Source organism: Gymnoscopelus braueri (assembly GCF_963280865.1).
Source record: "Gymnoscopelus braueri genome assembly, chromosome: 20".
Classification (NCBI taxonomy): domain Eukaryota; kingdom Metazoa; phylum Chordata; class Actinopteri; order Myctophiformes; family Myctophidae; genus Gymnoscopelus; species Gymnoscopelus braueri.
The window spans coordinates 27,189,093-27,195,594 of record NC_137622.1 but is presented as its reverse complement, the minus strand read 5'-3'; the positions used below and the strand labels follow the sequence as shown (position 1 = coordinate 27,195,594).

Sequence of the window (6,502 nt, the reverse complement as noted above, 5' to 3'; positions counted from 1 at the left end):
ACATCAGGTGAATGACAGTGTTACCTCACTCAGTGTACTAATGCACACTATTGGCGTGCATTTACAGTGCACGTTATTGTAGTACCTGTATTGTGTCGTGTGCCCAAATGACTGTCCGGTTGAAAATCAGGTATTTTCAACACAGCGACGCGCATAGACATATACATTAGCCTCTGCACTGATACAGACTGCAGAAGAGACTTTGACAAATGGTGTTCAGTGTTTGTGCACTGCACATAGTGTAGGTCAGCTAGGCCGTGAAGCCTTGACTGGGCTCAGACGTGGAAAAGTACAGCCAGCCTGGCAGAGCACACAGACAGTGACGTCTAAAAGTAAGCCAGCACAAGGAACGTTCTCTCCACCTTTGAAAAAAGGGGGGAGCTGAAAAAGGAAATAAGAAAAAAAAGAGGTGTTTTGCTGACAGAAAATCTTGGGAAAACCTCCTCCTAACAAACAACTAAGTATAACTAAGTAGCATGTCAGACTGAGAGAGGATGAGAGGTGGGGGTTTGTGGTGGGTGGGTGCAAGGCAGAGCAATCAATGTGAAATTTGGTTGCACATTTTAAAAGTATTAAGAAAAACATGGCCTCACCTCCAAAACTGTCAGTTCAGTGTTTGATTTGGAGGAGGGCAGTCTAATGACTTTTTTTGGCTTTTTTTCTTTCACACATTCACCTTTTAGACGATTCACCTCCAAACCGAAAAGCTAACGGTGCTCGGCACGACAGGAAGGAGGAAGGGGCCGGACGGGGTGACGCAATAGTAAAACAAATTGTTTTATTTGGAAAGCGTCTCTCATAATCAAACAGGGCAGAGGTATAAGGGAAACTTCAGACTCATAAAGGATCCCTGTTTTCCCCTCCTCAAAGGTATTTAATTTGGGACGTTTGTTGGGTAAGCAAGCAGCTGTGGGGTGTAAAATCCCTGATGCACGAGAAAAACAACTCCGGCACGGATCGGCGGCCCAACCTCTTTTTTTCCTATACTTTATCTCTTAAACTTTCTCTATCTAGCTTTCCCCATCTCCCTCCTCCTCTCTATCGCTCTGTTTTGCTCTCCCTATCACATTCTCTTCTCTATCATCCCTCAATTGCTTTCTGCATCCCTATATCTCTCACTGTTTCTGTTCCCCTCCTCTTTTCTTTCATTTCCAGTTGACTTCAGAGGGAATGGGAATACAAGATTCTTGCTGTTCCCCCGGTGACATAACAGGTGGGTTGGAAAAAACAAGAAAAGAAAAAAAAAGAAAACACTTGCTCCAGGAGACACGGTGGGCTGCAATCTGTCTGCTCAGATTCACAGAGTCCCCCCAGCAAATACGATAGGCAAACACCATATGTGTGCAGGGGCTATAAAAAATAAACCCAAAACAACTTAATATAGAGACACAGGGAATAGCCTCTTTTTGTGCATCATGCTGTGTGCTTCCTGTCACTTTCAATTACACACGATTCTGCTCCCATTGAGATCATTGGAGGCTTGCTGAGGGAACGGTGAAACACTGCTTAAGTATTAGACATGTTGACACACCATGGCAGGGTCAGAGGGATGGCTCACACACATCATTTTTCATCATCGTTTTCATCATTTTATATCAAATGTTTTGAACCACTGTCTTAAACCCTATATACTTCTAGGTACTAGAATACTACTAGGATTCTGTATTAGGCCCCATCCTTTATCTCCTCTCCACCAAATCTCTTAAAGCATATCTACAAGCTCACAACATGTTGCGTTGTGATCTGCTAGCACTTGATTTGCCATGGTGAATCGTCTGAAAAACCCTACTGATGCAGGATAGATTACTCTTTATTTCATTGTAATTTGTGTAAATGTCTGTGGAGACGAATCCCACAAGTTTCTGACCCATAGCAACTACTAAACCCTACCGGCATAGAAAGCACTGCTTATTATCTGCTTATTCAAGCCTGGGTAGCGAGCAGAGTGATTTTCAGAGTGCTCATTCCACAAACTCAGTCCATAACAAGCCATAGGCCATCGTGGAATGCATGCTTCTTTCCTACTCTGAATAGCAAGCCCTTCAATCCAAACTACGCCTCGCACTCTTGTAATGATATACCTGTAACCTGAACTCATTCTATGGGGATTCCCCGAGTAAAAGCTGGACAAAGGGTAGTTTTGAGAGACAGCCTAACAATTCCCTCCTGTCATTCAAACTCAAGTATTATATGCACAAAGCAAGTCAGGACAGACATTAAAAAGGGGAGAAAAGAGAGAGATATAAGCTCGCTCCTTGAGCGTCAGCGAAGGTTAAGAAAAGTGAGCGAGTTGCAGTGGATCTACACTACAGTATGTAATCTGAGTTATGTGTGTCACCTGACCTCTTTGTTTCCCCCCATCCCCCCACCTCCCAATAGGGAGAATGTATTTTTCTGTCAGTCCTTTGGCTTCCTAAGCTGGATTGTGATCCTTTGGCTTCAGGCAGTAAACAGAATAGTGCGCTGCGTGCCAGTTCCCTCTGTAATTGGATAATGTGTGTTCGCCATGCCCCCTCTTCTGCCCAAGTTAGCATTTCTTTCTCATCCCTCAGCAGCCAAAACAACACTGTGTATACTGTACACAGAATACGCTTGTTTGTCTGGACAAGTTTACGTTGCAATTCACTTTTCGAAATTGTCACCGTGCATTTCTCTAATGCAATCTACCAGGCATGCCCTTCATCAGTCAAATGCATGCATTGTCATCGTCACAATATGTGTGCGTGGTGTAAGGTTACTTGGGAATAAAAGTGCCTTTGTCATCCACACTGACCTATCCCAGTCTTTTTGTGCTTAACTGGGGCCTCAACCTTCTCTTCTTTGTGCACTGTGAGCAAACCTCTCAAGACAGTGAGCCAGCATCAAACCCTTGATTTATACTTGGTTGCACGTTGTCACGCACTGAACATAGCCGATCTACATGCTCACAACGCCGTTGTGAGCTTGTTAATGGGCTATTTTCGGTGTGCGACACTGGCGTGAAGCTAGGTCTAAATCACCCTTTATAGGTGGGCTTTGACTGGAATTTTCCGATTTCAAATGTACTTAAATCACACATTTGACATTTGCTGGATGTCCAAACACCATTTGGCACCAGTTTTAAGCCAAATGGTGTTTCCCATCGAGCATCACAATGAGTGTAATCTTCTAACCCTAGTGGTGCTGGTGATAGGATACTGGACTGCCCACAGAGCCACACAGGGATGGATAAGAAGGCATATCTGAGGCAGGCAGAACATTTTAACCATACCCCTGTCCTGTCTGCCATCCGTCCTGCATCTCACACCCTTCCCCCCGGCCTTCCATCCAGCTGTGAATTTACACCTCCTGCTCAGCAGGGCTGCAGTCCAGGGACTCTCTCTCTCACTTTGCTGACTCAAAAGTGTATGCATGGCCATATCTCTGAGTGTTTGCTCTCAATTCATTCTCATTCCGCAAGTCCCCCCCCCCCTAAGTTCACGTTTTTGTATGTCCATGACAAAACCTCAGAGCAGCCAAGATCGGAGTACAATCCTTCCTTCCTGGATTATAGAGCTCAGGGTGCCAGGCAGGCCATTTCCCAGCGTCCCCGGTTCCCCTGTCACCATTCTTGCCCTGTCCGACTTCAGTCCTGCCACCTCGACAATGAGTCATCGTTCAGCATACTTTCCATACTGGATTCATGTGAACTGCAGCTCACTTGGGCTTGCCAAGAGAGAACAATGTATGAGACAGGCAGTGAAAGATGGTTCCAAACTTCCTAAAAGGTACCAAGGATGGGAAAACCTTTTTTTTTGAGAGAGAGAGAGAATTCTATGTACAACAGAACTTGTCTCTCTTTTCCACATGAGCTCTAGCCACAATAAGTGGCAACATTCGCTGAAAATAGCAGATCTCCAAGCTCACAACATTGTAAAATGGGGGAAAAGTAGGAGAACAAGTATAGAACCCTGCGGATCACCAGTCAACAAAGTTTATAGGGTGGTTAAAGAATTCACTGGTATACAGTCATGTCATTCAGTCAACCACTTAGAAAATAATTGGAGTTTGTAGGTGGAATGGAATGGAATCTGCTTTGATTAGAGCAAGATGTCACTGAATACACTAATAATGTTTATCACCAAACAAACCCCCGCAGCTTTGTTTTGTTCTCTATCTCTCCCTTTGTTTCTCTGTGTGTCTCCCCCTTTCTCTCTTGTCAGTCGGTAAATATGCCATGGCCTGAAGTCTTGACAGTCCAGCGGCAAAAGCCACTGACATCTGCAGGACCTCACAAAGCATTCAAACAGCTGGTAACAAATCACCATGGCAACTCGCATTCCATTCCAGGGCAGTAATTGGGAGTGATGGAGTGTTTGGATGGATGGAAGGAGTGATATGTCTGAGAAATAGTCCCTTTTCCTCTTGGTTGAATCCAGTCCCCCTCCCCCTTCTCTCTCTCCCCTCCCTTCCTCTCTTTCCTAACTTGGTCTCAGTCCCCTCCTCCCATTGCTTATGTGGCACACAATACCTCCACATTGTCCAGTTGCAGTACTGACAAATAATTTTCATCATCTTGTTTGCAACACCAAAATGGTCAGATTCCCTTACTGTACATGCATTCTAAAGGAGAGTGGACCAGTAAGAGCTTGGATTGTAGCTCTCAACCGTATAGTACTGTATGTCACCAGACAAACTATGGAAATGTATATCTATGGCTCAGAGTTAGTTAGTCCAATGCCAGTCACTTTGGCAGGTACAGTGACCTACAATGATTTCTGGGACCTCTTGTCATTATAAAAACATTACTTTGGCTGATAAAATTGTGAAAGTCATTGCTAGTTAATTTTGGTACTGTATGTACCAGCAACTGTTGTCTGAACACAGAAAAAGTGCTTCCCTGCCATCTTTACATCACTTTTAGATGATCGTGTTAGAACTTCAGCACAAACAGGTGAATTTTTCATGTCATTTGCCAAACAAGCTAAAGTTAATCCATCAATAATGACATAATCAGTCAAATAATTAAGGTTATTTCTCAAAGTATAACTACTTTAAAAAGCATGCACTTTTTTTTTTACAAATGTAATGATACGAAAAATTGCAACGTTGTATGTTTCTTTACTGTTTAGCATATGTTCTAGTCAAAAACATAAATCTGGCCTGAACAAAAGTTATTGCTTGTCACCTTATCATTCTATCAAGTGAAACCAAGCCACTTGCAAACTTGTATATGTATACACTAAATACTTTACATGCTAAATCTCAAATACACATACACACAATAAAATCATCAGTGTTAATTTATCCATTTGTAACTCTGAGAGTGAGCAAATGTGACCAAATGGACCGGTAACATTTGTTCACTCTCAGAGTACAATTGGATTTTGCTGTGTACACACAGAGACAAAACAATGGACCACAATGGAAACAAGACTTCGGCCTTTCTTGTGTTTTTATCCTTTTGAATACATTTTCAATAAAGTGCTCAATCAAACAATCAATCAATGGATGCAATGAGAAGCACAGTGGCCTTACCTTTCAGTCACAGAGAGCAGAGGAACTGAAGGAGATGTGAGCTCTAGCAGGGGCCCGGGATAAACTAACTCCTAAACAACTTCACACACAAGACATTTGCAGTGGGACGGACAAGTGAGTCTCCAGCCCCCCTACCTCTGCCCTCCCTCCCCCCTCCCTCCTCGGGTGGGCTGGGCCTAGAGATTAACTCTATCTATGCTTCCATCCACATGCACCTCTGATGGAGCCAGACCAGAGCCGTTCTCATTGGCTTTGGTTTTTTAATATTTTAGTAGTTTCAATGGGTCATCTGATCTTCACAGATGAATGAACTATCAGTTTATGCTTATTGACCACCTGATAAGGGTGTACTGAAGTGGAATTCAGGCTCCATTCTCACATCATACATTTTAATGATAATTAGCTAAACATAAAATATCGATTGGCTGACAATTTTCCTTTGTTACAAATGTACAATTTTGCCAAACCAATGCAGTTAGGATCTGTTATTGTTATATAACAAACTGGACTACCATGGCTTTGGATAAAACATGCTCAATATAAGACAGCTCCTTTATTATACATTATGCACATGTATGCATGTCTAATTTACTGTCTGTGAGCTCAGGACAGCAACAGGCTGTATATGTCACTAGTTGTCTGAACTTGCTGTTGCTACAAACACAATGTGCATCTGTCACTGTTAGCTGCTCTGATACAGAGCTATATTACCTGTCATTGGCATGCAGGACCTACCAAGACAAGGTAGATGTAACACAGAGGGTATAGGAAAGATATCTCTGAGTTATCTTGGTTTGAATTCTGAAAAACTAAAACATTTAAAACTCAAAATAAAACTAGGCAAGCAAAGTGAAGGTTGGATCTTCCCTTCCCAGGCAACTTCTCTTCCAGTTGGTCACGTGGAACTGCTCAGTGGCAGATTTTGGTAGGTCCCACGAAACAGGGTGTTAAACATAATGATTATATTGGATTTAAGAGATGGCTGTATGACCTTGCTTTAATGTGG

General features: G+C 42.9%; 1 protein-coding gene across 2 annotated transcripts in view; it reads right to left on the bottom strand.

Annotated features, from left to right (window-relative positions):
* Positions 1 to 5,617, bottom strand: part of sparc (secreted protein, acidic, cysteine-rich (osteonectin)) — a 19,554-nt gene extending 13,937 nt beyond the window's left edge. The window contains exon 1 of one of the 2 annotated variants that reach the window (XM_080416981.1): positions 5,497 to 5,617. The gene's annotated coding sequence lies outside the window, so the exon portion shown is untranslated. The remainder of the gene's footprint in view (positions 1 to 5,496) is intronic. The other variant, XM_080416980.1, reaches the window with a different exon arrangement.
* Between the last annotated feature and the right edge of the window lie 885 nt (positions 5,618 to 6,502).